This window comes from Rhipicephalus microplus, chromosome 4, assembly GCF_043290135.1.
Source record: "Rhipicephalus microplus isolate Deutch F79 chromosome 4, USDA_Rmic, whole genome shotgun sequence".
NCBI lineage: Eukaryota > Metazoa > Arthropoda > Arachnida > Ixodida > Ixodidae > Rhipicephalus > Rhipicephalus microplus.
This window is the reverse complement of record NC_134703.1, coordinates 189,836,384-189,861,764: the sequence shown is the minus strand read 5'-3', so window position 1 is coordinate 189,861,764 and position 25,381 is coordinate 189,836,384. Positions and strand designations below refer to the sequence as shown.

The 25,381-nt window shown below is 44.0% G+C and overlaps 72 non-coding genes across 72 annotated transcripts; all 72 read right to left on the bottom strand.

The window, feature by feature from the left end:
* Window positions 1–234: 234 nt before the first annotated feature.
* Window positions 235–307, bottom strand: TRNAF-GAA (transfer RNA phenylalanine (anticodon GAA)). Its single transcript has one exon. It is a non-coding gene; the product is annotated as a tRNA-Phe (tRNA).
* Window positions 308–558: 251 nt separating this feature from the next.
* On the bottom strand, window positions 559–631 carry TRNAF-GAA (transfer RNA phenylalanine (anticodon GAA)). Its single transcript has one exon. It is a non-coding gene; the product is annotated as a tRNA-Phe (tRNA).
* Window positions 632–880: 249 nt separating this feature from the next.
* TRNAF-GAA (transfer RNA phenylalanine (anticodon GAA)) lies at window positions 881–953 on the bottom strand. The gene has a single exon. It is a non-coding gene; the product is annotated as a tRNA-Phe (tRNA).
* A 251-nt stretch (window positions 954–1,204) lies between these two features.
* Window positions 1,205–1,277, bottom strand: TRNAF-GAA (transfer RNA phenylalanine (anticodon GAA)). Its single transcript has one exon. It is a non-coding gene; the product is annotated as a tRNA-Phe (tRNA).
* A 251-nt stretch (window positions 1,278–1,528) lies between these two features.
* Window positions 1,529–1,601, bottom strand: TRNAF-GAA (transfer RNA phenylalanine (anticodon GAA)). Its single transcript has one exon. It is a non-coding gene; the product is annotated as a tRNA-Phe (tRNA).
* Window positions 1,602–1,851: 250 nt separating this feature from the next.
* TRNAI-GAU (transfer RNA isoleucine (anticodon GAU)) lies at window positions 1,852–1,924 on the bottom strand. Its single transcript has one exon. It is a non-coding gene; the product is annotated as a tRNA-Ile (tRNA).
* Window positions 1,925–2,173: 249 nt separating this feature from the next.
* Window positions 2,174–2,246, bottom strand: TRNAF-GAA (transfer RNA phenylalanine (anticodon GAA)). Its single transcript has one exon. It is a non-coding gene; the product is annotated as a tRNA-Phe (tRNA).
* Window positions 2,247–2,494: 248 nt separating this feature from the next.
* TRNAF-GAA (transfer RNA phenylalanine (anticodon GAA)) lies at window positions 2,495–2,568 on the bottom strand. The gene has a single exon. It is a non-coding gene; the product is annotated as a tRNA-Phe (tRNA).
* Window positions 2,569–2,816: 248 nt separating this feature from the next.
* On the bottom strand, window positions 2,817–2,889 carry TRNAF-GAA (transfer RNA phenylalanine (anticodon GAA)). Its single transcript has one exon. It is a non-coding gene; the product is annotated as a tRNA-Phe (tRNA).
* A 251-nt stretch (window positions 2,890–3,140) lies between these two features.
* Window positions 3,141–3,213, bottom strand: TRNAF-GAA (transfer RNA phenylalanine (anticodon GAA)). The gene has a single exon. It is a non-coding gene; the product is annotated as a tRNA-Phe (tRNA).
* Window positions 3,214–3,787: 574 nt separating this feature from the next.
* Window positions 3,788–3,860, bottom strand: TRNAF-GAA (transfer RNA phenylalanine (anticodon GAA)). The gene has a single exon. It is a non-coding gene; the product is annotated as a tRNA-Phe (tRNA).
* Window positions 3,861–4,110: 250 nt separating this feature from the next.
* Window positions 4,111–4,183, bottom strand: TRNAF-GAA (transfer RNA phenylalanine (anticodon GAA)). Its single transcript has one exon. It is a non-coding gene; the product is annotated as a tRNA-Phe (tRNA).
* Window positions 4,184–4,434: 251 nt separating this feature from the next.
* Window positions 4,435–4,507, bottom strand: TRNAF-GAA (transfer RNA phenylalanine (anticodon GAA)). Its single transcript has one exon. It is a non-coding gene; the product is annotated as a tRNA-Phe (tRNA).
* A 250-nt stretch (window positions 4,508–4,757) lies between these two features.
* TRNAF-GAA (transfer RNA phenylalanine (anticodon GAA)) lies at window positions 4,758–4,830 on the bottom strand. Its single transcript has one exon. It is a non-coding gene; the product is annotated as a tRNA-Phe (tRNA).
* A 251-nt stretch (window positions 4,831–5,081) lies between these two features.
* Window positions 5,082–5,154, bottom strand: TRNAF-GAA (transfer RNA phenylalanine (anticodon GAA)). The gene has a single exon. It is a non-coding gene; the product is annotated as a tRNA-Phe (tRNA).
* Window positions 5,155–5,403: 249 nt separating this feature from the next.
* TRNAF-GAA (transfer RNA phenylalanine (anticodon GAA)) lies at window positions 5,404–5,476 on the bottom strand. The gene has a single exon. It is a non-coding gene; the product is annotated as a tRNA-Phe (tRNA).
* Window positions 5,477–5,725: 249 nt separating this feature from the next.
* On the bottom strand, window positions 5,726–5,798 carry TRNAF-GAA (transfer RNA phenylalanine (anticodon GAA)). The gene has a single exon. It is a non-coding gene; the product is annotated as a tRNA-Phe (tRNA).
* A 249-nt stretch (window positions 5,799–6,047) lies between these two features.
* On the bottom strand, window positions 6,048–6,120 carry TRNAF-GAA (transfer RNA phenylalanine (anticodon GAA)). The gene has a single exon. It is a non-coding gene; the product is annotated as a tRNA-Phe (tRNA).
* A 249-nt stretch (window positions 6,121–6,369) lies between these two features.
* TRNAF-GAA (transfer RNA phenylalanine (anticodon GAA)) lies at window positions 6,370–6,442 on the bottom strand. Its single transcript has one exon. It is a non-coding gene; the product is annotated as a tRNA-Phe (tRNA).
* A 250-nt stretch (window positions 6,443–6,692) lies between these two features.
* On the bottom strand, window positions 6,693–6,765 carry TRNAF-GAA (transfer RNA phenylalanine (anticodon GAA)). The gene has a single exon. It is a non-coding gene; the product is annotated as a tRNA-Phe (tRNA).
* A 250-nt stretch (window positions 6,766–7,015) lies between these two features.
* On the bottom strand, window positions 7,016–7,088 carry TRNAF-GAA (transfer RNA phenylalanine (anticodon GAA)). The gene has a single exon. It is a non-coding gene; the product is annotated as a tRNA-Phe (tRNA).
* Window positions 7,089–7,339: 251 nt separating this feature from the next.
* Window positions 7,340–7,412, bottom strand: TRNAF-GAA (transfer RNA phenylalanine (anticodon GAA)). The gene has a single exon. It is a non-coding gene; the product is annotated as a tRNA-Phe (tRNA).
* Window positions 7,413–7,662: 250 nt separating this feature from the next.
* Window positions 7,663–7,735, bottom strand: TRNAF-GAA (transfer RNA phenylalanine (anticodon GAA)). Its single transcript has one exon. It is a non-coding gene; the product is annotated as a tRNA-Phe (tRNA).
* A 249-nt stretch (window positions 7,736–7,984) lies between these two features.
* Window positions 7,985–8,057, bottom strand: TRNAF-GAA (transfer RNA phenylalanine (anticodon GAA)). The gene has a single exon. It is a non-coding gene; the product is annotated as a tRNA-Phe (tRNA).
* Window positions 8,058–8,308: 251 nt separating this feature from the next.
* TRNAF-GAA (transfer RNA phenylalanine (anticodon GAA)) lies at window positions 8,309–8,381 on the bottom strand. Its single transcript has one exon. It is a non-coding gene; the product is annotated as a tRNA-Phe (tRNA).
* Window positions 8,382–8,630: 249 nt separating this feature from the next.
* Window positions 8,631–8,702, bottom strand: TRNAF-GAA (transfer RNA phenylalanine (anticodon GAA)). Its single transcript has one exon. It is a non-coding gene; the product is annotated as a tRNA-Phe (tRNA).
* A 250-nt stretch (window positions 8,703–8,952) lies between these two features.
* Window positions 8,953–9,025, bottom strand: TRNAF-GAA (transfer RNA phenylalanine (anticodon GAA)). Its single transcript has one exon. It is a non-coding gene; the product is annotated as a tRNA-Phe (tRNA).
* A 250-nt stretch (window positions 9,026–9,275) lies between these two features.
* On the bottom strand, window positions 9,276–9,349 carry TRNAF-GAA (transfer RNA phenylalanine (anticodon GAA)). Its single transcript has one exon. It is a non-coding gene; the product is annotated as a tRNA-Phe (tRNA).
* Window positions 9,350–10,436: 1,087 nt separating this feature from the next.
* TRNAF-GAA (transfer RNA phenylalanine (anticodon GAA)) lies at window positions 10,437–10,509 on the bottom strand. The gene has a single exon. It is a non-coding gene; the product is annotated as a tRNA-Phe (tRNA).
* Window positions 10,510–10,759: 250 nt separating this feature from the next.
* TRNAF-GAA (transfer RNA phenylalanine (anticodon GAA)) lies at window positions 10,760–10,832 on the bottom strand. The gene has a single exon. It is a non-coding gene; the product is annotated as a tRNA-Phe (tRNA).
* Window positions 10,833–11,082: 250 nt separating this feature from the next.
* TRNAF-GAA (transfer RNA phenylalanine (anticodon GAA)) lies at window positions 11,083–11,155 on the bottom strand. The gene has a single exon. It is a non-coding gene; the product is annotated as a tRNA-Phe (tRNA).
* A 250-nt stretch (window positions 11,156–11,405) lies between these two features.
* On the bottom strand, window positions 11,406–11,478 carry TRNAF-GAA (transfer RNA phenylalanine (anticodon GAA)). Its single transcript has one exon. It is a non-coding gene; the product is annotated as a tRNA-Phe (tRNA).
* A 250-nt stretch (window positions 11,479–11,728) lies between these two features.
* TRNAF-GAA (transfer RNA phenylalanine (anticodon GAA)) lies at window positions 11,729–11,801 on the bottom strand. Its single transcript has one exon. It is a non-coding gene; the product is annotated as a tRNA-Phe (tRNA).
* Window positions 11,802–12,051: 250 nt separating this feature from the next.
* On the bottom strand, window positions 12,052–12,124 carry TRNAF-GAA (transfer RNA phenylalanine (anticodon GAA)). The gene has a single exon. It is a non-coding gene; the product is annotated as a tRNA-Phe (tRNA).
* A 249-nt stretch (window positions 12,125–12,373) lies between these two features.
* On the bottom strand, window positions 12,374–12,446 carry TRNAF-GAA (transfer RNA phenylalanine (anticodon GAA)). The gene has a single exon. It is a non-coding gene; the product is annotated as a tRNA-Phe (tRNA).
* A 250-nt stretch (window positions 12,447–12,696) lies between these two features.
* TRNAF-GAA (transfer RNA phenylalanine (anticodon GAA)) lies at window positions 12,697–12,769 on the bottom strand. Its single transcript has one exon. It is a non-coding gene; the product is annotated as a tRNA-Phe (tRNA).
* Window positions 12,770–13,019: 250 nt separating this feature from the next.
* On the bottom strand, window positions 13,020–13,092 carry TRNAF-GAA (transfer RNA phenylalanine (anticodon GAA)). Its single transcript has one exon. It is a non-coding gene; the product is annotated as a tRNA-Phe (tRNA).
* Window positions 13,093–13,343: 251 nt separating this feature from the next.
* TRNAF-GAA (transfer RNA phenylalanine (anticodon GAA)) lies at window positions 13,344–13,416 on the bottom strand. Its single transcript has one exon. It is a non-coding gene; the product is annotated as a tRNA-Phe (tRNA).
* Window positions 13,417–13,666: 250 nt separating this feature from the next.
* TRNAF-GAA (transfer RNA phenylalanine (anticodon GAA)) lies at window positions 13,667–13,739 on the bottom strand. The gene has a single exon. It is a non-coding gene; the product is annotated as a tRNA-Phe (tRNA).
* A 249-nt stretch (window positions 13,740–13,988) lies between these two features.
* On the bottom strand, window positions 13,989–14,061 carry TRNAF-GAA (transfer RNA phenylalanine (anticodon GAA)). The gene has a single exon. It is a non-coding gene; the product is annotated as a tRNA-Phe (tRNA).
* Window positions 14,062–14,312: 251 nt separating this feature from the next.
* Window positions 14,313–14,385, bottom strand: TRNAF-GAA (transfer RNA phenylalanine (anticodon GAA)). Its single transcript has one exon. It is a non-coding gene; the product is annotated as a tRNA-Phe (tRNA).
* A 249-nt stretch (window positions 14,386–14,634) lies between these two features.
* Window positions 14,635–14,707, bottom strand: TRNAF-GAA (transfer RNA phenylalanine (anticodon GAA)). Its single transcript has one exon. It is a non-coding gene; the product is annotated as a tRNA-Phe (tRNA).
* A 250-nt stretch (window positions 14,708–14,957) lies between these two features.
* TRNAF-GAA (transfer RNA phenylalanine (anticodon GAA)) lies at window positions 14,958–15,030 on the bottom strand. The gene has a single exon. It is a non-coding gene; the product is annotated as a tRNA-Phe (tRNA).
* Window positions 15,031–15,280: 250 nt separating this feature from the next.
* Window positions 15,281–15,354, bottom strand: TRNAF-GAA (transfer RNA phenylalanine (anticodon GAA)). Its single transcript has one exon. It is a non-coding gene; the product is annotated as a tRNA-Phe (tRNA).
* A 1,087-nt stretch (window positions 15,355–16,441) lies between these two features.
* Window positions 16,442–16,514, bottom strand: TRNAF-GAA (transfer RNA phenylalanine (anticodon GAA)). Its single transcript has one exon. It is a non-coding gene; the product is annotated as a tRNA-Phe (tRNA).
* Window positions 16,515–16,764: 250 nt separating this feature from the next.
* On the bottom strand, window positions 16,765–16,837 carry TRNAF-GAA (transfer RNA phenylalanine (anticodon GAA)). Its single transcript has one exon. It is a non-coding gene; the product is annotated as a tRNA-Phe (tRNA).
* A 250-nt stretch (window positions 16,838–17,087) lies between these two features.
* Window positions 17,088–17,160, bottom strand: TRNAF-GAA (transfer RNA phenylalanine (anticodon GAA)). The gene has a single exon. It is a non-coding gene; the product is annotated as a tRNA-Phe (tRNA).
* A 250-nt stretch (window positions 17,161–17,410) lies between these two features.
* On the bottom strand, window positions 17,411–17,483 carry TRNAF-GAA (transfer RNA phenylalanine (anticodon GAA)). The gene has a single exon. It is a non-coding gene; the product is annotated as a tRNA-Phe (tRNA).
* Window positions 17,484–17,733: 250 nt separating this feature from the next.
* Window positions 17,734–17,806, bottom strand: TRNAF-GAA (transfer RNA phenylalanine (anticodon GAA)). Its single transcript has one exon. It is a non-coding gene; the product is annotated as a tRNA-Phe (tRNA).
* Window positions 17,807–18,056: 250 nt separating this feature from the next.
* Window positions 18,057–18,129, bottom strand: TRNAF-GAA (transfer RNA phenylalanine (anticodon GAA)). The gene has a single exon. It is a non-coding gene; the product is annotated as a tRNA-Phe (tRNA).
* Window positions 18,130–18,379: 250 nt separating this feature from the next.
* On the bottom strand, window positions 18,380–18,452 carry TRNAF-GAA (transfer RNA phenylalanine (anticodon GAA)). The gene has a single exon. It is a non-coding gene; the product is annotated as a tRNA-Phe (tRNA).
* A 248-nt stretch (window positions 18,453–18,700) lies between these two features.
* On the bottom strand, window positions 18,701–18,773 carry TRNAF-GAA (transfer RNA phenylalanine (anticodon GAA)). The gene has a single exon. It is a non-coding gene; the product is annotated as a tRNA-Phe (tRNA).
* Window positions 18,774–19,023: 250 nt separating this feature from the next.
* On the bottom strand, window positions 19,024–19,096 carry TRNAF-GAA (transfer RNA phenylalanine (anticodon GAA)). The gene has a single exon. It is a non-coding gene; the product is annotated as a tRNA-Phe (tRNA).
* Window positions 19,097–19,346: 250 nt separating this feature from the next.
* Window positions 19,347–19,419, bottom strand: TRNAF-GAA (transfer RNA phenylalanine (anticodon GAA)). Its single transcript has one exon. It is a non-coding gene; the product is annotated as a tRNA-Phe (tRNA).
* Window positions 19,420–19,669: 250 nt separating this feature from the next.
* Window positions 19,670–19,742, bottom strand: TRNAF-GAA (transfer RNA phenylalanine (anticodon GAA)). Its single transcript has one exon. It is a non-coding gene; the product is annotated as a tRNA-Phe (tRNA).
* A 248-nt stretch (window positions 19,743–19,990) lies between these two features.
* On the bottom strand, window positions 19,991–20,063 carry TRNAF-GAA (transfer RNA phenylalanine (anticodon GAA)). The gene has a single exon. It is a non-coding gene; the product is annotated as a tRNA-Phe (tRNA).
* Window positions 20,064–20,315: 252 nt separating this feature from the next.
* TRNAF-GAA (transfer RNA phenylalanine (anticodon GAA)) lies at window positions 20,316–20,388 on the bottom strand. The gene has a single exon. It is a non-coding gene; the product is annotated as a tRNA-Phe (tRNA).
* Window positions 20,389–20,637: 249 nt separating this feature from the next.
* On the bottom strand, window positions 20,638–20,710 carry TRNAF-GAA (transfer RNA phenylalanine (anticodon GAA)). Its single transcript has one exon. It is a non-coding gene; the product is annotated as a tRNA-Phe (tRNA).
* A 250-nt stretch (window positions 20,711–20,960) lies between these two features.
* TRNAF-GAA (transfer RNA phenylalanine (anticodon GAA)) lies at window positions 20,961–21,033 on the bottom strand. Its single transcript has one exon. It is a non-coding gene; the product is annotated as a tRNA-Phe (tRNA).
* A 251-nt stretch (window positions 21,034–21,284) lies between these two features.
* On the bottom strand, window positions 21,285–21,357 carry TRNAF-GAA (transfer RNA phenylalanine (anticodon GAA)). The gene has a single exon. It is a non-coding gene; the product is annotated as a tRNA-Phe (tRNA).
* A 250-nt stretch (window positions 21,358–21,607) lies between these two features.
* TRNAF-GAA (transfer RNA phenylalanine (anticodon GAA)) lies at window positions 21,608–21,680 on the bottom strand. Its single transcript has one exon. It is a non-coding gene; the product is annotated as a tRNA-Phe (tRNA).
* A 250-nt stretch (window positions 21,681–21,930) lies between these two features.
* TRNAF-GAA (transfer RNA phenylalanine (anticodon GAA)) lies at window positions 21,931–22,003 on the bottom strand. The gene has a single exon. It is a non-coding gene; the product is annotated as a tRNA-Phe (tRNA).
* A 250-nt stretch (window positions 22,004–22,253) lies between these two features.
* TRNAF-GAA (transfer RNA phenylalanine (anticodon GAA)) lies at window positions 22,254–22,326 on the bottom strand. The gene has a single exon. It is a non-coding gene; the product is annotated as a tRNA-Phe (tRNA).
* A 250-nt stretch (window positions 22,327–22,576) lies between these two features.
* On the bottom strand, window positions 22,577–22,649 carry TRNAF-GAA (transfer RNA phenylalanine (anticodon GAA)). The gene has a single exon. It is a non-coding gene; the product is annotated as a tRNA-Phe (tRNA).
* A 250-nt stretch (window positions 22,650–22,899) lies between these two features.
* Window positions 22,900–22,972, bottom strand: TRNAF-GAA (transfer RNA phenylalanine (anticodon GAA)). Its single transcript has one exon. It is a non-coding gene; the product is annotated as a tRNA-Phe (tRNA).
* A 253-nt stretch (window positions 22,973–23,225) lies between these two features.
* Window positions 23,226–23,298, bottom strand: TRNAF-GAA (transfer RNA phenylalanine (anticodon GAA)). The gene has a single exon. It is a non-coding gene; the product is annotated as a tRNA-Phe (tRNA).
* Window positions 23,299–23,547: 249 nt separating this feature from the next.
* TRNAF-GAA (transfer RNA phenylalanine (anticodon GAA)) lies at window positions 23,548–23,620 on the bottom strand. The gene has a single exon. It is a non-coding gene; the product is annotated as a tRNA-Phe (tRNA).
* Window positions 23,621–23,870: 250 nt separating this feature from the next.
* TRNAF-GAA (transfer RNA phenylalanine (anticodon GAA)) lies at window positions 23,871–23,943 on the bottom strand. The gene has a single exon. It is a non-coding gene; the product is annotated as a tRNA-Phe (tRNA).
* A 250-nt stretch (window positions 23,944–24,193) lies between these two features.
* Window positions 24,194–24,266, bottom strand: TRNAF-GAA (transfer RNA phenylalanine (anticodon GAA)). The gene has a single exon. It is a non-coding gene; the product is annotated as a tRNA-Phe (tRNA).
* Window positions 24,267–24,515: 249 nt separating this feature from the next.
* Window positions 24,516–24,588, bottom strand: TRNAF-GAA (transfer RNA phenylalanine (anticodon GAA)). Its single transcript has one exon. It is a non-coding gene; the product is annotated as a tRNA-Phe (tRNA).
* Window positions 24,589–24,836: 248 nt separating this feature from the next.
* Window positions 24,837–24,909, bottom strand: TRNAF-GAA (transfer RNA phenylalanine (anticodon GAA)). The gene has a single exon. It is a non-coding gene; the product is annotated as a tRNA-Phe (tRNA).
* Window positions 24,910–25,161: 252 nt separating this feature from the next.
* On the bottom strand, window positions 25,162–25,234 carry TRNAF-GAA (transfer RNA phenylalanine (anticodon GAA)). The gene has a single exon. It is a non-coding gene; the product is annotated as a tRNA-Phe (tRNA).
* Between the last annotated feature and the right edge of the window lie 147 nt (window positions 25,235–25,381).

The following is a 25,381-nucleotide window of genomic DNA, read 5'->3' as shown; positions in this document are numbered from 1 at the left end:
AAGCGGGATTCAACAGTTCTTGCGTTTCGGTAAAACCGCTTTATTTTAGCTGTTGCACATTATTACTTGTCTTTCACGCTGTTCCGGTTCTTTTGCAACGCCTACTGCCGCGATGCATTCTGAATCAGCGTTTTTTTAAGAAGCATGTGTGTTCACCTGCGTAAGCGTTTCACTCGTTAGAATGATTGCAAAATACTTGCATACCGACAAATTTAACAAAAAAAGTGCTTTGGACGCCGAAACCCGGTATCGCACCAGGGACCTTTAGATCTTCAGTCCAACGCTCTCCCAACTGAGCTATTTCGGCAGACGGGAGAAGAGTGAAAGCGGGATTCAACAGTTCTTGCGTTTCGGTAAAACCGCTTTATTTTAGCTGTTGCACAATATTACATGTCTTTCACGCTGTTCCGGTTCTTTTGCAACGCCTACTGCCGCGATGCATTCTGAATCAGCATTTTTTTATCAAGCATGTGTGTTCACCTGCATAACCGTTTCACTCGTTAGAATTATTGCAAAATACTTGTATACCGACAGGTTTAACAAAAAAAGTGCTTTGGACGCTGAAACCCGGGATCGAGCCAAGGACCTTTGGATCTTCAGTCTAACGCTCTCCCAACTGAGCTATTTCGGCAGACGGGAGAAGAGTGAAAGCGGGATTCAACAGTTCTTGCGTTTCGGTAAAACCGCTTTATTTTAGCTGTTGCACATTATTACATGTCTTTCACGCTGTTCCGGTTCTTTTGCAACGCCTACTGCTGCGATGCATTTTGAATCAGCATTTTTTATCAAGCATGTGTGTTCACCTCCGTAACCGTTTCACTCGTTAGAATTATTGCAAAATACTTGCATACCGACAGTTTTAACAAAAATGTGCTTTGGACGCGGAAACCCGGGATCGAACAAGGGACCTTTAGATCTTCAGTCTAACGCTCTCCCAACTGAGCTATTTCGGCAGACGGGAGAAGAGTGAAAGCGGGATTCAACAGTTCTTGCGTTTCGGTAAAACCGCTTTATTTTAGCTGTTGCACATTATTACATGTCTTTCACGCTGTTCCGGTTCTTTTGCAACGCCTACTGCCGCGATGCATTCTGAATCAGCGTTTTTTTAACAAGCATGTGTGTTCACCTGCGTAATCGTTTCACTCGTTAGAATGATTGCAAAATACTTGCATACCGACAAATTTAACAAAAATTGTGCTTTAGACGCCGAAACCCGGGATCGAACCAGGGACCTTTAGATCTTCAATCTAACGCTCTCCCAACTGAGCTATTTCGGCAGACGGGAGAAGAGTGAAAGCGGGATTCAACAGTTCTTGCGTTTCGGTAAAACCGCTTTATTTTAGCTGTTGCACATTATTACATGTCTTTCACGCTGTTCCGGTTCTTTTGCAACGCCTACTGCCGCGATGCATTCTGAATCAGCGTTTTTTTAACAAGCATGTGTGTTCACCTGCGTAAGCGTTTCACTCGTTAGAATGATTGCAAAATACTTGCATACCGACAAATTTAACAAAAATTGTGCTTTAGACGCCGAAACCCGGGATCGAACCAGGGACCTTTAAATCTTCAGTCTAACGCTCTCCCAACTGAGCTATTTCGGCAGACGGGAGAAGAGTGAAAGCGGGATTCAACAGTTCTTGTGTTTCGGTAAAACCACTTTATTTTAGCTGTTGCACATTATTACATGTCTTTCACGCTGTTCCGGTTCTTTTGCAACGCCTACTGCCGCGATGCATTATGAATCAGCATTTTTTTATCAAGCATGTGTGCTCACCTGCGTAACCGTTTCACTCGATAGAAATATTGCAAAATACTTGCATACCGACCGATTTAACAAAAATGTGCTTTGGACGCCGAAACCTGAGATCGAACCAGGGTCCTTTGGATCATCAGTCTAACGCTCTCCCAACTGAGCTATTTCGGCAGACGGGAGAAGAGTGAAAGCGGTATTCAACAGTTCTTGCGTTTCGGTAAAACCGCTTTATTTTAGCTGTTGCACATTATTACGTGTCTTTCACGCTGTTCCGGTTCTTTTGCAACGCCTACTGCCGCGATGCATTCTGAATCAGCATTTTTTATCAAGCATACGTGTTCCCCTGCGTAATCGTTTCACTCGTTAGAATTATTGCCCAATACTTGCATACCGACAGATTTACCAAAAAAGTGCTTTGGACGCCGAAACCCCGGATCGAACCAGGGACCTTTAGATCTTCAGTCTAACGCTCTCCCAACTGAGCTATTTCGGCAGAAGGGAGAAGAGTGAAAGCGGGATTCAACAGTTCTTGCGTTTCGGTAAAACCGCTTTATTTTAGCTGTTGCACATTATTACAAGTCTTTACGCTGTTCCGGTTCTTTCGCAACGCCTACTGCTGCGGTACAATCTGAATCAGCATTTTTTTCAAGCATGTGTGTTCACCTGCGTAACCGTTTCACTCGTTAGAATTATTGCCAAATACTTGTATACCGAGAAGTTTAACAAAAAAAGTCCTTTGGACGCCGAAACCCGGGATCGAGCCAAGGACCTTTGGATCTTCAGTCTAACGCTCTCCCAACTGAGCTTATTTCGGCAGACGGGAGAAGAGTGAAAGCGGAATTCAACAGTTTTTGCGTTTCGGTAAAACCGCTTTATTTTAGCTGTTGCACATTATTACAAGTCTTTACGCTGTTCCGGTTCTTTCGCAACGCCTACTGCCGCGATGCATTCTGAATCAGCATTTTTTTATCAAGCATGTGTGTTCACCTGCGTAACCGTTTCACAGTTAGAATTATTGCAAAATACTTGCATACCGACAGATTTAACAAAAATGTGCTTTGGACGCCGAAACCCGGGATCGAACCAGGGACCTTTAGATCTTCAGTCTAACGCTCTCCCAACTGAGCTATTTCAGCAGACGGGAGAAGAGTGAAAGCGGGATTCAACAGTTCTTGCGTTTCGGTAAAACCGCTTTATTTTAGCTGTTGCACATTATTACATGTCTTTCACGCTGTTCCGGTTCTTTTTCAACGCCTACTGCCGCGATGCATTCTGAATCAGCATTTTTTTATCAAGCATGCGTGTTCACCTGCGCAACCGTTTCACTCGTTAGAATTATTGCAAAATACTTGCATACCGACAGATTTAACAAAAAAAGTGCTTTGGACGCCGAAACACGGTATCGAACCAGGGACCTTTAGATCTTCAGTCCAACGCTCTCCCAACTGAGCTATTTCGGCAGACGGGAGAAGAGTGAAAGCGGGATTCAACAGTTCTTGCGTTTCGGTAAAACCGCTTTATTTTAGCTGTTGCACATTATTACATGTCTTTCACGCTGTTCCGGTTCTTTTGCAACGCCTACTGCCGCGATGCATTCTGAATCGGCATTTTTTTATCAAGCATTTGTGTTCACCTGCGTAACCGTTTCACTCGTTAGAATTATTGCCAAATACTTATATACCGAGAAGTTTAACAAAAAAAAGTCCTTTGGACGCCGAAACCCGGGATCGAGCCAAGGACCTTTGGATCTTCCGTCTAACGCTCTCCCAACTGAGGTATTTCGGCAGACGGGAGAAGAGTGAAAGCGGGATTCAACAGTTTTTGCGTTTCGGTAAAACCGCTTTATTTTAGCTGTTGCACATTATTACAAGTCTTTACGCTGTTCCGGTTCTTTCGCAACGCCTACTGCCGCGATGCAATCTGAATCAGCATTTTTTTATCAAGCATGTGTGTTCACCTGCGTAACCGTTTCACTCGTTAGAATTATTGCAAAATACTTGCATACCGACAGATTTAACAAAAATGTGCTTTGGACGCCGAAACCCGGGATCGAACCAGGGACCTTTAGATCTTCAGTCTAACGCTCTCCCAACTGAGCTATTTCAGCAGCCGGGAGAAGAGTGAAAGCGGGATTCAACAGTTCTTGCGTTTCGGTAAAACCGCTTTCTTTTAACTGTTGCACATTATTACATGTCTTTCACGCTGTTCCGGTTCTTTTGCAACGCCTACTGCCGCGATGCATTCTGAATCAGCATTTTTTTAACAAGCATGTGTGTTCACCTGCGTAATCGTTTCACTCGTTAGAATTATTGCAAAATACTTGCATACCGACAGATTTAACAAAAATGTGCTTTGGACGCGGAAACCCGGGATCGAACCAGGGATCTTTAGATCTTCAGTCTAACGCTCTCCCAACTGAGCTATTTCGGCTGACGGGAGAAGAGTGAAAGCGGGATTCAACAGTTCTTGCGTTTCGGTAAAACCGCTTTATTTTAGCTGTTGCACATTATTACGTGTCTTTCACGCTGTTCCGGTTCTTTTGCAACGCCTACCGCCGCGATGCATTCTGAATCAGCATTTTTTTTATCAAGCATGTGTGTTCACCTGCGTAACCGTTTCACTCATTAGAATTATTGCAAAATACTTGCATACCGACAGATTTAACAAAAATGTGCTTTGGACGCCGGAACCCGGGATCAAACCATGGACCTTTAGATCTTCAGTCTAACGCTCTCCCAACTGAGCTATTTCGGCAGACGGGAGAAGAGTGAAAGCGGGATTCAACAGTTCTTGCGTTTCGGTAAAACCGCTTTATTTTAGCTGTTGCACCTTATTACATGTATTTCACGCTGTTTCGGTTCTTTTGCAACGCCTACTGTCGCGATGCATTCTGAATCAGCAGTTTTTTATCAAGCATGTGTGTTCGCCTGCATAACCGTTTCACTCGTTAGAATTATTGCAAAATACTTGCATACCGAGAGATTTAACAAAAATGTGCTTTGGACGCCGAAACCCGGGATCGAACCAGAGATCTTTAGATCTTCAGTCTAACGCTCTCCCAACTGAGCTATTTCGGCTGACGGGAGAAGAGTGAAAGCGGGATCCAACAGTTCTTGCGTTTAGGTAAAACCGCTTTATTTTAGCTGTTGCACATTATTACATGTCTTTACGCTGTTCCGGTTCTTTCGCAACGCCTACTGCCGCGATGCATTCTGAATCGGCATTTTTTTATCAAGCATGTGTGTTCACCTGCGTAACCGTTTCACTGGTTAGAATTATTGCCAAATACTTGTATACCGACAAATTTAACAAAAAAAAGTCCTTTGGACGCCGAAACCCGGGATCGAGCCAAGGACCTTTGGATCTTCAGTCTAACGCTCTCCCAACTGAGCTATTTCGGTGACGGGAGAAGAGTGAAAGCGGGATTCAACAGTTCTTGCGTTTCGGTAAAACCGCTTTATTTTAGCTGTTGCACATTATTACGTGTCTTTCACGCTGTTCAGGTTCTTTTGCAACGCCTACTGCCGCGATGCATTCTGAATCAGCATTTTTTTATCAAGCATGTGTGTTCACCTGCGTAATCGTTTCACTCGTTAGAATTATTGCACAATACTTGCGTACCAACAGATTTAACAAAAATGTGCTTTGGACGCCGAAACCCGGGATCGAACCAGGGACCTTTAGATCTTCAGTCTAACGCTCTCTCAACTGAGCTAATTCGGCAGACGGGAGAAGAGTGAAAGCGGGATTCAACAGTTCTTGGGTTTCGGTGAAACCGCTTTATTTTAGCTGTTGCACAGTATTACATGTCTTTCACGCTGTTCCGGTTCTTTTGCAACGCCTACTGCCGCGATGCATTCTGAATCAGCATTTTTTAACAAGCATGTGTGTTCACCTGCGTAATCGTTTCACTCGTTAGAATTATTGCAAAATACTTGCATACCAACAGATTTAACAAAAATGTGCTTTGGACGTGGAAACCCGGGATCGAACCAGGGATCTTTAGATCTTCAGTCTAACGCTCTCCCAACTGAGCTATTTCGGCTGACGGGAGAAGAGTGAAAGCGGGATCCAACAGTTCTTGCGTTTCGGTAAAACCGCTTTATTTTAGCTGTTGCACATTATTACATGTCTTTACGCTGTTCCGGTTCTTTCGCAACGCCTACTGCCGCGATGCATTCTGAATCGGCATTTTTTTATCAAGCATGTGTGTTCACCTGCGTAACCGTTTCACTGGTTAGAATTATTGCAAAATACTTGCATACCGACAGATTTAACAAAAATGTGCTTTGAACGCCGAAACCCGGGATCGAACCAGGGACCTTTAGATCTTCAGTCTAACGCTCTCCCAACTGAGCTATTTTGGCAGACGGGAAAAGAGTGAAAGCGGGATTCAACAGTTCTTGCGTTTCGGTAAAACCACTTTATTTTAGCTGTTGCACATTATTACATGTCTTTACGCTGTTCCGGTTCTTTCGCAACGCCTACTGCCGCGATGCATTCTGAATCAGCATTTTTTTATCAAGCATGTGTGTTCACCTGCGTAATCGTTTCACTCGTTAGAATTATTGCAAAATACTTGCATACCGACAGATTTAACAAAAATGTGCTTTGGACGCGGAAACCCGGGATCGAACCAGGGATCTTTAGATCTTCAGTCTAACGCTCTCCCAACTGAGCTATTTCGGCTGACGGGAGAAGAGTGAAAGCGGGATTCAACAGTTCTTGCGTTTCGGTAAAACCGCTTTATTTTAGCTGTTGCACATTATTACGTGTCTTTCACGCTGTTCCGGTTCTTTTGCAACGCCTACTGCCGCGATGCATTCTGAATCAGCATTTTTTTATCAAGCATGTGTGTTCACCTGCGTAACCGTTTCACTCATTAGAATTATTGCAAAATACTTGCATACCGACAGATTTAACAAAAATGTGCTTTGGACGCCGAAACCCGGGATCAAACCATGGACCTTTAGATCTTCAGTCTAACGCTCTCCCAACTGAGCTATTTCGGCAGACGGGAGAAGAGTGAAAGCGGGATTCAACAGTTCTTGCGTTTCGGTAAAACCGCTTTATTTTAGCTATTGCACCTTATTACATGTATTTCACGCTGTTTCGGTTCTTTTGCAACGCCTACTGTCGCGATGCATTCTGAATCAGCAGTTTTTTATCAAGCATGTGTGTTCGCCTGCCTAACCGTTTCACTCGTTAGAATTATTGCAAAATACTTGCATACCGAGAGATTTAACAAAAATGTGCTTTGGACGCCGAAACCCGGGATCGAACCAGAGATCTTTAGATCTTCAGTCTAACGCTCTCCCAACTGAGCTATTTCGGCTGACGGAAGAAGAGTGAAAGCGGGATCCAACAGTTCTTGCGTTTAGGTAAAACCGTTTTATTTTAGCTGTTGCACATTATTACATGTCTTTACGCTGTTCCGGTTCTTTCGCAACGCCTACTGCCGCGATGCATTCTGAATCGGCATTTTTTTATCAAGCATGTGTGTTCACCTGCGTAACCGTTTCACTGGTTAGAATTATTGCCAAATACTTGTATACCGACAAATTTAACAAAAAAAAGTCCTTTGGACGCCGAAACCCGGGATCGAGCCAAGGACCTTTGGATCTTCAGTCTAACGCTCTCCCAACTGAGCTATTTCGGCAGACGGGAGAAGAGTGAAAGCGGGATTCAACAGTTCTTGCGTTTCGGTAAAACCGCTTTATTTTAGCTGTTGCACATTATTACGTGTCTTTCACGCTGTTCAGGTTCTTATGCAACGCCTACTGCCGCGATGCATTCTGAATCAGCATTTTTTTATCAAGCATGTGTGTTCACCTGCGTAATCGTTTCACTCGTTAGAATTATTGCACAATACTTGCATACCAACAGATTTAACAAAAATGTGCTTTGGACGCCGAAACCCGGGATCGAACCAGGGACCTTTAGATCTTCAGTCTAACGCTCTCTCAACTGAGCTAATTCGGCAGACGGGAGAAGAGTGAAAGCGGGATTCAACAGTTCTTGGGTTTCGGTGAAACCGCTTTATTTTAGCTGTTGCACATTATTACATGTCTTTCACGCTGTTCCGGTTCTTTTGCAACGCCTACTGCCGCGATGCATTCTGAATCAGCATTTTTTAACAAGCATGTGTGTTCACCTGCGTAATCGTTTCACTCGTTAGAATTATTGCAAAATACTTGCATACCGAAAGATTTAACAAAAATGTGCTTTGGACGTGGAAACCCGGGATCGAACCAGGGATCTTTAGATCTTCAGTCTAACGCTCTCCCAACTGAGCCATTTCGGCTGACGGGAGAAGAGTGAAAGCGGGATCCAACAGTTCTTGCGTTTCGGTAAAACCGCTTTATTTTAGCTGTTGCACATTATTACATGTCTTTACGCTGTTCCGGTTCTTTCGCAACGCCTACTGCCGCGATGCATTCTGAATCGGCATTTTTTTATCAAGCATGTGTGTTCACCTGCGTAACCGTTTCACTGGTTAGAATTATTGCCAAATACTTGTATACCGACAAATTTAACAAAAAAAAGTCCTTTGGACGCCGAAACCCGGGATCGAGCCAAGGACCTTTGGATCTTCAGTCTAACGCTCTCCCAACTGAGCTATTTCGGCAGACGGGAGAAGAGTGAAAGCGGGATTCAACAGTTTTTGCGTTTCGGTAAAACCGCATTATTTTAGCTGTTGCACATTATTACAAGTCTTTACGCTGTTCCGGTTCTTTCGCAACGCCAACTGCCGCGATGCATTCTGAATCAGCATTTTTTTATCAAGCATGTGTGTTCACCTGCGTAACCGTTTCACTCGTTAGAATTATTGCAAAATACCTGCATACCGACAGATTTAACAAAAATGTGCTTTGGACGCCGAAACTCGGGATCGAACCAGGGACCTTTAGATCTTCAGTCTAACGCTCTCCCAACTGAGCTTTTCAGCAGACGGGAGAAGAGTGAAAGCGGGATTCAACAGTTCTTGCGTTTCGGCAAAACCGCTTTATTTTAGCTGTTGCACATTATTACATGTCTTTCACGCTGTTCCGGTTCTTTTGCAACGCCTACTGCCGCGATGCATTCTGAATCAGCATTTTTTTATCAAGCATGTGTGTTCACCTGCGTAATCGTTTCACTCGTTAGAATTATCGCAAAATACTTGCATACCGACAGATTTAGCAAAAATGTGCTTTGAACGCCGAAACCCGGGATCAAACCATGGACCTTTAGATCTTCAGTCTAACGCTCTCCCAACTGAGCTATTTCGGCAGACGGGAGAAGAGTGAAAGCGGGATTCAACAGTTCTTGCGTTTCGGTAAAACCGCTTTATTTTAGCTGTTGCACATTATTACATGTCTTTCACGCTGTTCCGGTTCTTTTGCAACGCCTACTGTCGCGATGCATTCTGAATCAGCATTTTTTTATCAAGCATGTGTGTTCACCTGCGTAATCGTTTCACTCAATAGAATTATTGCAAAATACTTGCATACCGACAGATTTAACAAAAATGTGCTTTGGAAGCCGAAACCCGGGATCGAAACCAGGGACCTTTAGATCTTCAGTCTAACGCTCTCCCAACTGAGCTATTTCGGCAGACGGGAGAAGAGTGAAAGCGGGATTCAACAGTTCTTGCGTTTCGGTAAAACCGCTTAATTTTAGCTGTTGCACATTAGGGAGTTTTAGTGCTGGGTACGCATTCTCTTGGGGCCTTGCGGGCTTGGGAGCGTGCGGCGTTGCGTTCCCAACCCATACCCAACCGGAATGCCTTTTAGTTGGCGCCACGGTGGCACGCAGGCAAACGCAAGCCGCACGAAGTTCACACGCGCTCGCAGAGCCGTAGCGTCTTGTCGCGTAAGAATTATTTAAGTCTTTTTATGATTTTAAAATGTTAAATTAGACATACATAGAGATCAGGACACTTTTTTTATTGTGTACAGTAATCCGGTATACGCAAAAAATGAAAAATACAACGTTACTGTAACGACAGTTTCGACATCTTCTGACTCTTCGTGCAACCGCAGTCATGAATATGTTAGCTTACGCGTAATGTTTTTGAGGTGAAAATGAATAAAATGGTTACTCCTTTGTAATATTGTCGCTGCGCAGTTTTTGCACCAGATGTACAATGCACAATGTTTCTGCAATAACAAAGTTCTGGTTTTCTGTTTCACTATAGCCGCGCTAGATGGCGCCACCTATTCAGTTGGTCGGGGGCTAACATATGTTTTATAGTTTCTATGTTACAGGCCATTCTAGCTCTGGAGATCTGGCTGAAACCGTGTAATCGCTATAAGTGCTCGCATTTGGCTTGTTTTAACTCGACGGCTAGAGTATCCGCAGTGCGGAGGCCGTGAGTTCTTGCGAAGGTGGACCGCGCGGACGCATGGCCCCATCGCCCCTGCGATCTTGCGACGCATCTGTTTGGGGTTTCGCGCATGCGCAATACCGCCGCCCCAACGTCCTGCGTACGCAAGCCGCTTGGGTACCCAGCACTAAAACTCCCTATTATTACATGTCTTTCACGCTGTTCCGGTTCTTTTGCAACGCCTACTGCTGCGATGCAATCTGAATCAGCATTTTTTTTATCAAGCATGTGTGTTCACCTGCGTAATCGTTTCACTCGTTAGAATTATTGCAAAATAATTGCATACCGACAGATTTACCAAAATTGTGCTTTGGACGCCGAAACCCTAGATCGAACCAGGGACCTTTAGATCTTCAGTCTAACGCTCTCCCAACTGAGCTATTTCGGCAGAAGGGAGAAGAGTGAAAGCGGGATTCAACAGTTCTTGCGTTTCGGTAAAACCGCTTTATTTTAGCTGTTGCACATTATTACAAGTCTTTCACGCTGTTCCGGTTCTTTTGCAACGCCTACTGCCGCAATGCATTCTGAATCAGCATTTTTTTATAAAGCATGTGTGTTCACCTGCGTAATCGTTTCACTCGTTAGAATTATTGCAAAATACTTGCATACCGACAGATTTAACAAAAATGTGCTTTGGACGCCGCAACCCGGGATCGAACCAGGGACCTTTAGATCTTCAGTCTAACGCTCTCCCAACTGAGCTATTTCGGCAGACGGGAGAAGAGTGAAAGCGGGATTCAACAGTTCTTGCGTTCCGGTAAAACCGCTTTATTTTAGCTGTTGCACATTATTACATGTTTTTCACGCTGTTCCGGTTCTTTTGCAACGCCTACTGCCGCGCTGCATTCTGAATCAGCATTTTTTTATCAAGCATTTGTGTTCACCTTCGTAATCGTTTCACTCGTTAGAATTATTGCAAAATACTTGCATATCGACAGATTTAACAAAAATGTGCTTCGGACGCCGAAACCCGAGATCAAACCAGGGACCTTTAGATCTTCAGTCTAACGCTCTCCCAACTGAGCTATTTCAGCAGACGGGAGAAAAGTGAAAGTGGGATTCAACAGTTCTTGCGTTTCGGTAAAACCGCTTTATTTTAGCTGTTGCACATTATTACATGTCTTTCACGCTGTTCCGGTGCTTTTGCAACGCCTACTGCCGCGATGCATTGTGAATCAGCATTTTTTTAACAAGCATGTGTGTTCACCTGCGTAATCGTTTCACTCGTTAGAATTATTGCAAAATACTTGCATACCGACAGATTTAACAAAAATGTGCTTTGGACGCGGAAACCCGGGATCGAACCAGGGATCTTTAGATCTTCAGTCTAACGCTCTCCCAACTGAGCTCTTTCGGCTGACGGGAGAAGAGTGAAAGCGGGATTCAACAGTTCTTGCGTTTCGGTAAAACCGCTTTATTTTAGCTGTTGCACATTATTACGTGTCTTTCACGCTGTTCCGGTTCTTTTGCAACGCCTACTGCCGCGATGCATTCTGAATCAGCATTTTTTTATCAAGCATGTGTGTTCACCTGCGTAACCGTTTCACTCGTTAGAATTATTGCAAAATACTTGCATACCGACAGATTTAACAAAAATGTGCTTTGGACGCCGAAACCCGGGATCAAACCATGGACCTTTAGATCTTCAGTCTAACGCTCTCCCAACTGAGCTATTTCGGCAGACGGGAGAAGAGTGAAAGCGGGATTCAACAGTTCTTGCGTTTCGGTAAAACCGCTTTATTTTAGCTGTTGCACCTTATTACATGTATTTCACGCTGTTCCGGTTCTTTTGCAACGCCTACTGTCGCGATGCATTCTGAATCAGCAGTTTTTTATCAAGCATGTGTGTTCGCCTGCCTAACCGTTTCACTCGTTAGAATTATTGCAAAATACTTGCATACCGAGAGATTTAACAAAAATGTGCTTTGGACGCCGAAACCCAGGATCGAACCAGAGATCTTTAGATCTTCAGTCTAACGCTCTCCCAACTGAGCTATTTCGGCTGACGGGAGAAGAGTGAAAGCGGGATCCAACAGTTCTTGCGTTTAGGTAAAACCGCTTTATTTTAGCTGTTGCACATTATTACATGTCTTTACGCTGTTCCGGTTCTTTCGCAACGCCTACTGCCGCGATGCATTCTGAATCAGCATTTTTTTATCAAGCATGTGTGTTCACCTGCGTAATCGTTTCACTCGTTAGAATTATTGCAAAATACTTGCATACCGACAGATTTAACAAAAATGTGCTTTGGACGCGGAAACCCGGGATCGAACCAGGGATCTTTAGATCTTCAGTCTAACGCTCTCCCAACTGAGCTATTTCGGCTGACGGGAGAAGAGTGAAAGCGGGATTCAACAGTTCTTGCGTTTCGGTAAAACCGCTTTATTTTAGCTGTTGCACATTATTACGTGTCTTTCACGCTGTTCCGGTTCTTTTGCAACGCCTACTGCCGCGATGCATTCTGAATCAGCATTTTTTTATCAAGCATGTGTGTTCACCTGCGTAACCGTTTCACTCATTAGAATTATTGCAAAATACTTGCATACCGACAGATTTAACAAAAATGTGCTTTGGACGCCGAAACCCGGGATCAAACCATGGACCTTTAGATCTTCAGTCTAACGCTCTCCCAACTGAGCTATTTCGGCAGACGGGAGAAGAGTGAAAGCGGGATTCAACAGTTCTTGCGTTTCGGTAAAACCGCTTTATTTTAGCTATTGCACCTTATTACATGTATTTCACGCTGTTTCGGTTCTTTTGCAACGCCTACTGTCGCGATGCATTCTGAATCAGCAGTTTTTTATCAAGCATGTGTGTTCGCCTGCCTAACCGTTTCACTCGTTAGAATTATTGCAAAATACTTGCATACCGAGAGATTTAACAAAAATGTGCTTTGGACGCCGAAACCCGGGATCGAACCAGAGATCTTTAGATCTTCAGTCTAACGCTCTCCCAACTGAGCTATTTCGGCTGACGGGAGAAGAGTGAAAGCGGGATCCAACAGTTCTTGCGTTTAGGTAAAACCGTTTTATTTTAGCTGTTGCACATTATTACATGTCTTTACGCTGTTCCGGTTCTTTCGCAACGCCTACTGCCGCGATGCATTCTGAATCGGCATTTTTTTATCAAGCATGTGTGTTCACCTGCGTAACCGTTTCACTGGTTAGAATTATTGCCAAATACTTGTATACCGACAAATTTAACAAAAAAAAGTCCTTTGGACGCCGAAACCCGGGATCGAGCCAAGGACCTTTGGATCTTCAGTCTAACGCTCTCCCAACTGAGCTATTTCGGCAGACGGGAGAAGAGTGAAAGCGGGATTCAACAGTTCTTGCGTTTCGGTAAAACCGCTTTATTTTAGCTGTTGCACATTATTACGTGTCTTTCACGCTGTTCAGGTTCTTATGCAACGCCTACTGCCGCGATGCATTCTGAATCAGCATTTTTTTATCAAGCATGTGTGTTCACCTGCGTAATCGTTTCACTCGTTAGAATTATTGCACAATACTTGCATACCAACAGATTTAACAAAAATGTGCTTTGGACGCCGAAACCCGGGATCGAACCAGGGACCTTTAGATCTTCAGTCTAACGCTCTCTCAACTGAGCTAATTCGGCAGACGGGAGAAGAGTGAAAGCGGGATTCAACAGTTCTTGGGTTTCGGTGAAACCGCTTTATTTTAGCTGTTGCACATTATTACATGTCTTTCACGCTGTTCCGGTTCTTTTGCAACGCCTACTGCCGCGATGCATTCTGAATCAGCATTTTTTAACAAGCATGTGTGTTCACCTGCGTAATCGTTTCACTCGTTAGAATTATTGCAAAATACTTGCATACCGAAAGATTTAACAAAAATGTGCTTTGGACGTGGAAACCCGGGATCGAACCAGGGATCTTTAGATCTTCAGTCTAACGCTCTCCCAACTGAGCTATTTCGGCTGACGGGAGAAGAGTGAAAGCGGGATCCAACAGTTCTTGCGTTTCGGTAAAACCGCTTTATTTTAGCTGTTGCACAATATTACATGTCTTTACGCTGTTCCGGTTCTTTCGCAACGCCTACTGCCGCGATGCATTCTGAATCGGCATTTTTTTATCAAGCATGTGTGTTCACCTGCGTAACCGTTTCACTGGTTAGAATTATTGCCAAATACTTGTATACCGACAAATTTAACAAAAAAAAGTCCTTTGGACGCCAAAACCCGGGATCGAGCCAAGGACCTTTGGATCTTCAGTCTAACGCTCTCCCAACTGAGCTATTTCGGCAGACGGGAGAAGAGTGAAAGCGGGATTCAACAGTTTTTGCGTTTCGGTAAAACCGCATTATTTTAGCTGTTGCACATTATTACAAGTCTTTACGCTGTTCCGGTTCTTTCGCAACGCCAACTGCCGCGATGCATTCTGAATCAGCATTTTTTTATCAAGCATGTGTGTTCACCTGCGTAACCGTTTCACTCGTTAGAATTATTGCAAAATACCTGCATACCGACAGATTTAACAAAAATGTGCTTTGGACGCCGAAACTCGGGATCGAACCAGGGACCTTTAGATCTTCAGTCTAACGCTCTCCCAACTGACCTATTTCAGCAGACGGGAGAAGAGTGAAAGCGGGATTCAACAGTTCTTGCGTTTCGGCAAAACCGCTTTATTTTAGCTGTTGCACATTATTACATGTCTTTCACGCTGTTCCGGTTCTTTTGCAACGCCTACTGCCGCGATGCATTCTGAATCAGCATTTTTTTATCAAGCATGTGTGTTCACCTGCGTAATCGTTTCACTCGTTAGAATTATCGCAAAATACTTGCATACCGACAGATTTAGCAAAAATGTGCTTTGAACGCCGAAACCCGGGATCAAACCATGGACCTTTAGATCTTCAGTCTAACGCTCTCCCAACTGAGCTATTTCGGCAGACGGGAGAAGAGTGAAAGCGGGATTCAACAGTTCTTGCGTTTCGGTAAAACCGCTTTATTTTAGCTGTTGCACATTATTACATGTCTTTCACGCTGTTCCGGTTCTTTTGCAACGCCTACTGTCGCGATGCATTCTGAATCAGCATTTTTTTATCAAGCATGTGTGTTCACCTGCGTAATCGTTTCACTCAATAGAATTATTGCAAAATACTTGCATACCGACAGATTTAACAAAAATGTGCTTTGGAAGCCGAAACCCGGGATCGAAACCAGGGACCTTTAGATCTTCAGTCTAACGCTCTCCCAACTGAGCTATTTCGGCAGACGGGAGAAGAGTGAAAGCGGGATTCAACAGTTCTTGCGTTTCGGTAAAACCGCTTAATTTTAGCTGTTGCACATTAGGGAGTTTTAGTGCTGGGTACGCATTCTCTTGGGGCCTTGCGGGCTTGGGAGCGTGCGGCGTTGCGTTCCCAACCCATACCCAACCGGAATGCCTTTTAGTTGGCGCCACGGTGGCACGCAGGCAAACGCAAGCCGCACGAAGTTCACACGCGCTCGCAGAGCCGTAGCGTCTTGTCGCGTAAGAATTATTTAAGTCTTTTTATGATTTTAAAATGTTAAATTAGACATACATAGAGATCAGGACACTTTTTTTATTGTGTACAGTAATCCGGTATACGCAAAAAATGAAAAATACAACGTTACTGTAACGACAGTTTCGACATCTTCTGACTCTTCGTGCAACCGCAGTCATGAATATGTTAGCTTACGCGTAATGTTTTTGAGGTGAAAATGAATAAAATGGTTACTCCTTTGTAATATTGTCGCTGCGCAGTTTTTGCACCAGATGTACAATGCACAATGTTTCTGCAATAACAAAGTTCTGGTTTTCTGTTTCACTATAGCCGCGCTAGATGGCGCCACCTATTCAGTTGGTCGGGGGCTAACATATGTTTTATAGTTTCTATGTTACAGGCCATTCTAGCTCTGGAGATCTGGCTGAAACCGTGTAATCGCTATAAGTGCTCGCATTTGGCTTGTTTTAACTCGACGGCTAGAGTATCCGCAGTGCGGAGGCCGTGAGTTCTTGCGAAGGTGGACCGCGCGGACGCATGGCCCCATCGCCCCTGCGATCTTGCGACGCATCTGTTTGGGGTTTCGCGCATGCGCAATACCGCCGCCCCAACGTCCTGCGTACGCAAGCCGCTTGGGTACCCAGCACTAAAACTCCCTATTATTACATGTCTTTCACGCTGTTCCGGTTCTTTTGCAACGCCTACTGCTGCGATGCAATCTGAATCAGCATTTTTTTTATCAAGCATGTGTGTTCACCTGCGTAATCGTTTCACTCGTTAGAATTATTGCAAAATAATTGCATACCGACAGATTTACCAAAATTGTGCTTTGGACGCCGAAACCCTAGATCGAACCAGGGACCTTTAGATCTTCAGTCTAACGCTCTCCCAACTGAGCTATTTCGGCAGAAGGGAGAAGAGTGAAAGCGGGATTCAACAGTTCTTGCGTTTCGGTAAAACCGCTTTATTTTAGCTGTTGCACATTATTACAAGTCTTTCACGCTGTTCCGGTTCTTTTGCAACGCCTACTGCCGCAATGCATTCTGAATCAGCATTTTTTTATAAAGCATGTGTGTTCACCTGCGTAATCGTTTCACTCGTTAGAATTATTGCAAAATACTTGCATACCGACAGATTTAACAAAAATGTGCTTTGGACGCCGCAACCCGGGATCGAACCAGGGACCTTTAGATCTTCAGTCTAACGCTCTCCCAACTGAGCTATTTCGGCAGACGGGAGAAGAGTGAAAGCGGGATTCAACAGTTCTTGCGTTCCGGTAAAACCGCTTTATTTTAGCTGTTGCACATTATTACATGTTTTTCACGCTGTTCCGGTTCTTTTGCAACGCCTACTGCCGCGCTGCATTCTGAATCAGCATTTTTTTATCAAGCATTTGTGTTCACCTTCGTAATCGTTTCACTCGTTAGAATTATTGCAAAATACTTGCATATCGACAGATTTAACAAAAATGTGCTTCGGACGCCGAAACCCGAGATCAAACCAGGGACCTTTAGATCTTCAGTCTAACGCTCTCCCAACTGAGCTATTTCAGCAGACGGGAGAAAAGTGAAAGTGGGATTCAACAGTTCTTGCGTTTCGGTAAAACCGCTTTATTTTAGCTGTTGCACATTATTACATGTCTTTCACGCTGTTCCGGTGCTTTTGCAACGCCTACTGCCGCGATGCATTGTGAATCAGCATTTTTTTAACAAGCATGTGTGTTCACCTGCGTAATCGTTTCACTCGTTAGAATTATTGCAAAATACTTGCATACCGACAGATTTAACAAAAATGTGCTTTGGACGCGGAAACCCGGGATCGAACCAGGGATCTTTAGATCTTCAGTCTAACGCTCTCCCAACTGAGCTCTTTCGGCTGACGGGAGAAGAGTGAAAGCGGGATTCAACAGTTCTTGCGTTTCGGTAAAACCGCTTTATTTTAGCTGTTGCACCTTATTACATGTATTTCACGCTGTTCCGGTTCTTTTGCAACGCCTACTGTCGCGATGCATTCTGAATCAGCAGTTTTTTATCAAGCATGTGTGTTCGCCTGCCTAACCGTTTCACTCGTTAGAATTATTGCAAAATACTTGCATACCGAGAGATTTAACAAAAATGTGCTTTGGACGCCGAAACCCAGGATCGAACCAGAGATCTTTAGATCTTCAGTCTAACGCTCTCCCAACTGAGCTATTTCGGCTGACGGGAGAAGAGTGAAAGCGGGATCCAACAGTTCTTGCGTTTAGGTAAAACCGCTTTATTTTAGCTGTTGCACATTATTACATGTCTTTACGCTGTTCCGGTTCTTTCGCAACGCCTACTGCCGCGATGCATTCTGAATCGGCATTTTTTTATCAAGCATGTGTGTTCACCTGCGTAACCGTTTCACTGGTTAGAACTATTGCCAAATACTTGTATACCGACAAAGTTAACAAAAAAAGTCCTTTGGACGCCGAAACCCGGGATCGAGCCAAGGACCTTTGGATCTTCAGTCTAACGCTCTCCCAACTGAGCTATTTCGGCAGACGGGAGAAGAGTGAAAGCGGGATTCAACAGTTCTTGCGTTTCGGTAAAACCGCTTTATTTTAGCTGTTGCACATTATTACGTGTCTTTCACGCTGTTCAGGTTCTTTTGCAACGCCTACTGCCGCGATGCATTCTGAATCAGCATTTTTTTATCAAGCATGTGTGTTCACCTGCGTAATCGTTTCACTCGTTAGAATTATTGCACAATACTTGCATACCGACAGATTTAACAAAAATGTGCTTTGGACGCCGAAACCCGGGATCGAACCAGGGACCTTTATATCTTCAGTCTAACGCTCTCTCAACTGAGCTAATTCGGCAGACGGGAGAAGAGTGAAAGCGGGATTCAACAGTTCTTGGGTTTCGGTAAAACCGCTTCATTTTAGCTGTTGCACATTATTACATGTCTTTCACGCTGTTCCGGTTCTTTTGCAACGCCTACTGCCGCGATGCATTCTGAATCAGCATTTTTAACAAGCATGTATGTTCACCTCCGTAATCGTTTCACTCGTTAGAATTATTGCAAAATACTTGCATACCGACAGATTTAACAAAAATGTGCTTTGGACGCCGAAACCCGGGATCAAACCATGGACCTTTAGATCTTCAGTCTAACGCTCTCCCAACTGAGCTATTTCGGCAGACGGGAGAAGAGTGAAAGCGGGATTCAACAGTTCTTGCGTTTCGGTAAAACCGCTTTATTTTAGCTGTTGCACCTTATTACATGTATTTCACGCTGTTCCGGTTCTTTTGCAACGCCTACTGTCGCGATGCATTCTGAATCAGCAGTTTTTTATCAAGCATGTGTGTTCGCCTGCCTAACCGTTTCACTCGTTAGAATTATTGCAAAATACTTGCATACCGAGAGATTTAACAAAAATGTGCTTTGGACGCCGAAACCCAGGATCGAACCAGAGATCTTTAGATCTTCAGTCTAACGCTCTCCCAACTGAGCTATTTCGGCTGACGGGAGAAGAGTGAAAGCGGGATCCAACAGTTCTTGCGTTTAGGTAAAACCGCTTTATTTTAGCTGTTGCACATTATTACATGTCTTTACGCTGTTCCGGTTCTTTCGCAACGCCTACTGCCGCGATGCATTCTGAATCGGCATTTTTTTATCAAGCATGTGTGTTCACCTGCGTAACCGTTTCACTGGTTAGAACTATTGCCAAATACTTGTATACCGACAAAGTTAACAAAAAAAGTCCTTTGGACGCCGAAACCCGGGATCGAGCCAAGGACCTTTGGATCTTCAGTCTAACGCTCTCCCAACTGAGCTATTTCGGCAGACGGGAGAAGAGTGAAAGCGGGATTCAACAGTTCTTGCGTTTCGGTAAAACCGCTTTATTTTAGCTGTTGCACATTATTACGTGTCTTTCACGCTGTTCAGGTTCTTTTGCAACGCCTACTGCCGCGATGCATTCTCAATCAGCATTTTTTTATCAAGCATGTGTGTTCACCTGCGTAATCGTTTCACTCGTTAGAATTATTGCACAATACTTGCATACCGACAGATTTAACAAAAATGTGCTTTGGACGCCGAAACCCGGGATCGAACCAGGGACCTTTATATCTTCAGTCTAACGCTCTCTCAACTGAGCTAATTCGGCAGACGGGAGAAGAGTGAAAGCGGGATTCAACAGTTCTTGGGTTTCGGTAAAACCGCTTCATTTTAGCTGTTGCACATTATTACATGTCTTTCACGCTGTTCCGGTTCTTTTGCAACGCCTACTGCCGCGATGCATTCTGAATCAGCATTTTTAACAAGCATGTATGTTCACCTCCGTAATCGTTTCACTCGTTAGAATTATTGCAAAATACTTGCATACCGACAGATTTAACAAAAATGTGCTTTGGACGTGGAAACCCGGGATCGAACCAGGGATCTTTAGATCTTCAGTCTAACGCTCTTCCAACTGAGCTATTTCGGCTGACGGGAGAAGAGTGAAAGCGGGATCCAACAGTTCTTGCGTTTCGGTAAAACCGCTTTATTTTAGCTGTTGCACATTATTACATGTCTTTACGCTGTTCCGGTTCTTTCGCAACGCCTACTGCCGCGATGCATTCTGAATCGGCATTTTTTTATCAAGCATGTGTGTTCACCTGCGTAACCGTTTCACTGGTTAGAATTATTGCCAAATACTTGTATACCGACAAATTTAACAAAAAAAAAGTCCTTTGGACGCCGAAACCCGGGATCGAGCCAAGGACCTTTGGATCTTCAGTCTAACGCTCTCCCAACTGAGCTATTTCGGCAGACGGGAGAAGAGTGAAAGCGGGATTCAACAGTTTTTGCGTTTCGGTAAAGCCGCATTATTTTAGCTGTTGCACATTATTACAAGTCTTTACGCTGTTCCGGTTCTTTCGCAACGCCTACTGCCGCGATGCATTCTGAATCAGCATTTTTTTATCAAGCATGTGTGTTCACCTGCGTAACCGTTTCACTCGTTAGAATTATCGCAAAATTCTTGCATACCGACAGATTTAGCAAAAATGTGCTTTGAACGCCGAAACCCGGGATCAAACCATGGACCTTTAGATCTTCAGTCTAACGCTCTCCCAACTGAGCTATTTCGGCAGACGGGAGAAGAGTGAAAGCGGGATTCAACAGTTCTTGCGTTTCGGTAAAACCGCTTTATTTTAGCTGTTGTACCTTATTACATGTATTTCACGCTGTTCCGGTTCTTTTGCAACGCCTACTGTCGCGATGCATTCTGAATAAGCAGTTTTTTATCAAGCATGTGTGTTCGCCTGCGTAACCGTTTCACTCGTTAGAATTATTGCAAAATACTTGCATACCGAGAGATTTAACAAAAATGCGCTTTGGACGCCGAAACCCGGGATCGAATTAGGGACCTTTAGATCTTCACTCTAACGCTCTCCCATCTGAGCTATTTCGGCATACGGGAGAAGAGTGAAAGCGGGATTCAACAGTTCTTGCGTTTCGGTAAAACCGCTTTATTTTAGCTGTTGCACATTATTACATGTCTTTCACGCTGTTCCGGTTCTTTTGCAACGCCTACTGCTGCGATGCAATCTGAATCAGCATTTTTTTTATCAAGCATGTGTGTTCACCTGCGTAATCGTTTCACTCATTAGAATTATTGCAAAATACTTGCATACTGACAGATTTACCAAAAATGTGCTTTGGACGCCGAAACCCGGGATTGAACCAGAGACTTTTAGATCTTCAGTCTAACGCTCTCCCAACTGAGCTATTTCGGCAGACGGGAGAAAATTGAAAGCGGTATTCAACAGTTCTTGCGTTTCGGTAAAACCGCTTTATTTTAGCTGTTGCACATTATTACTAGTCTTTCACGCTGTTCCGGTTCTTTTGCAACGCCTACTGCCGCAATGCATTCTGAATCAGCATTTTTTTATAAAGCATGTGTGTTCACCTGAGTAATCGTTTCACTCGTTAGAATTATTGCAAAATACTTGCATACCGACAGATTTAACAAAAATGTGCTTTGGACGCCGCAACCCGGGATCGAACCAGGGACCTTTAGATCTTCAGTCTAACGCTCTCCCAACTGAGCTATTTCGGCAGACGGGAGAAAATTGAAAGCGGGATTCAACAGTTCTTGCGTTACGGTAAAACCGCTTTATTTTAGTTGTTGCACATTATTACAAGTCTTTCACGCTGTTCCGGTTCTTTTGCAACGCCTACTGCCGCAATGCATTCTGAATCAGCATTTTTTTATAAAGCATGTGTGCTCACCTGCGTAATCGTTTCACTCGTTAGAATTATTGAAAAATACTTGCATACCGACAGATTTAACAAAAATGTGCTTTGGACGCCGCAACCCGGGATCGAACCAGGGACCTTTAGATCTTCAGTCTAACGCTCTCCCAACTGAGCTATTTCGGCAGACGGGAGAAGAGTGAAAGCGGGATTCAACAGTTCTTGCGTTCCGGTAAAACCGCTTTATTTTAGCTGTTGCACATTATTACATGTTTTTCACGCTGTTCCGGTTCTTTTGCTACGCCTACTGCCGCGCTGCATTCTGAATCAGCATTTTTTTATCAAGCATGTGTGTTCACCTTCGTAATCGTTTCACTCGTTAGAATTATTGCAAAATACTTGCATACCGACAGATTTAACAAAAATGTGCTTTGGACGCCGAAACCCGAGATCAAACCAGGGACCTTTAGATCTTCAGTCTAACGCTCTCCCAACTGAGCTATTTCTGCAGACGGGAGAAAAGTGAAAGTGGGATTCAACAGTTCTTGCGTTTCGGTAAAACCGCTTTATTTTAGCTGTTGCACATTATTACATGTCTTTCACGCTGTTCCGGTTCTTTTGCAACGCCTACTGCCGCGATGGATTCTGAATCAGCATTTTTTTAACAAGCATGTGTGTTCACCTGCGTAATCGTTTCACTCGTTAGAATTATTGCAAAATACTTGCATACCGACAGATTTAACAAAAATGTGCTTTGGACGCGGAAACCCGGGATCGAACCAGGGATCTTTAGATCTTCAGTCTAACGCTCTCCCAACTGAGCGCTTTCGGCTGACGGGAGAAGAGTGAAAGCGGGATTCAACAGTTCTTGCGTTTCGGTAAAACCGCTTTATTTTAGCTGTTGCACATTATTACGTGTCTTTCACGCTGTTCCGGTTCTTTTGCAACGCCTACTGCCGCGATGCATTCTGAATCAGCATTTTTTTATCAAGCATGTGTGTTCACCTGCGTAACCGTTTCACTCGTTAGAATTATTGCAAAATACTTGCATACCGACAGATTTAACAAAAATGTGCTTTGGACGCCGAAACCCGGGATCAAACCATGGACCTTTAGATCTTCAGTCTAACGCTCTCCCAACTGAGCTATTTCGGCAGACGGGAGAAGAGTGAAAGCGGGATTCAACAGTTCTTGCGTTTCGGTAAAACCGCTTTATTTTAGCTGTTGCACCTTAGTACATGTATTTCACGCTGTTCCGGTTCTTTTGCAACGCCTACTGTCGCGATGCATTCTGAATCAGCAGTTTTTTATCAAGCATGTGTGTTCACCTGCGTAACCGTTTCACTGGTTAGAATTATTGCCAAATACTTGTATACCGACAAATTTAACAAAAAAAAAGTCCTTTGGACGCCGAAACCCGGGATCGAGCCAAGGACCTTTGGATCTTCAGTCTAACGCTCTCCCAACTGAGCTATTTCGGCAGACGGGAGAAGAGTGAAAGCGGGATTCAACAGTTTTTGCGTTTCGGTAAAACCGCATTATTTTAGCTGTTGCACATTATTACAAGTCTTTACGCTGTTCCGGTTCTTTCGCAACGCCTACTGCCGCGATGCATTCTGAATCAGCATTTTTTTATCAAGCATGTGTGTTCACCTGCGTAACCGTTTCACTCGTTAGAATTATCGCAAAATACTTGCATACCGACAGATTTAGCAAAAATGTGCTTTGAACGCCGAAACCCGGGATCAAACCATGGACCTTTAGATCTTCAGTCTAACGCTCTCCCAACTGAGCTATTTCGGCAGACGGGAGAAGAGTGAAAGCGGGATTCAACAGTTCTTGCGTTTCGGTAAAACCGCTTTATTTTAGCTGTTGTACCTTATTACATGTATTTCACGCTGTTCCGGTTCTTTTGCAACGCCTACTGTCGCGATGCATTCTGAATAAGCAGTTTTTTATCAAGCATGTGTGTTCGCCTGCGTAACCGTTTCACTCGTTAGAATTATTGCAAAATACTTGCACACCGAGAGATTTAACAAAAATGCGCTTTGGACGCCGAAACCCGGGATCGAATTAGGAACCTTTAGATCTTCACTCTAACGCTCTCCCATCTGAGCTATTTCGGCAGACGGGAGAAGAGTGAAAGCGGGATTCAACAGTTCTTGCGTTCCGGTAAAACCGCTTTATTTTAGCTGTTGCACATTATTACATGTTTTTCACGCTGTTCCGGTTCTTTTGCTACGCCTACTGCCGCGCTGCATTCTGAATCAGCATTTTTTTATCAAGCATGTGTGTTCACCTTCGTAATCGTTTCACTCGTTAGAATTATTGCAAAATACTTGCATACCGACAGATTTAACAAAAATGTGCTTTGGACGCCGAAACCCGAGATCGAACCAGAGATCTTTAGATCTTCAGTCTAACGCTCTCCCAACTGAGCTATTTCGGCTGACGGGAGAAGAGTGAAAGCGGGATCCAACAGTTCTTGCGTTTAGGTAAAACCGCTTTATTTTAGCTGTTGCACATTATTACATGTCTTTACGCTGTTCCGGTTCTTTCGCAACGCCTACTGCCGTGATGCATTCTGAATCGGCATTTTTTTATCAAGCATGTGTGTTCACCTGCGTAACCGTTTCACTGGTTAGAACTATTGCCAAATACTTGCATACCGACAGATTTAACAAAAATGTGCTTTGGACGCCGAAACCCGGGATCGAACCAGGGACCTTTAGATCTTCAGTCTAACGCTCTCTCAACTGAGCTAATTCGGCAGACGGGAGAAGAGTGAAAGCGGGATTCAACAGTTCTTGGGTTTCGGTAAAACCGCTTTATTTTAGCTGTTGCACATTATACATGTCTTTCACGCTGTTCCGGTTCTTTTGCAACGCCTACTGCCGCGATGCATTCTGAATCAGCATTTTTTAACAAGCATGTATGTTCACCTGCGTAATCGTTTCACTCGTTAGAATTATTGCAAAATACTTGCATACCGACAGATTTAACAAAAATGTGCTTTGGACGTGGAAACCCGGGATCGAACCAGGGATCTTTAGATCTTCAGTCTAACGCTCTTCCAACTGAGCTATTTCGGCTGACGGGAGAAGAGTGAAAGCGGGATCCAACAGTTCTTGCGTTTCGGTAAAACCGCTTTATTTTAGCTGTTGCACATTATTACATGTCTTTACGCTGTTCCGGTTCTTTCGCAACGCCTACTGCCGCGATGCATTCTGAATCGGCATTTTTTTATCAAGCATGTGTGTTCACCTGCGTACCCGTTTCACTGGTTAGAATTATTGCCAAATACTTGTATACCGAAAAATTTAACAAAAAAAAAGTCCTTTGGACGCCGAAACCCGGGATCGAGCCAAGGACCTTTGGATCTTCAGTCTAACGCTCTCCCAACTGAGCTATTTCGGCAGACGGGAGAAGAGTGAAAGCGGGATTCAACAGTTTTTGCGTTTCGGTAAAACCGCATTATTTTAGCTGTTGCACATTATTACAAGTCTTTACGCTGTTCCGGTTCTTTCGCAACGCCTACTGCCGCGATGCATTCTGAATCAGCAT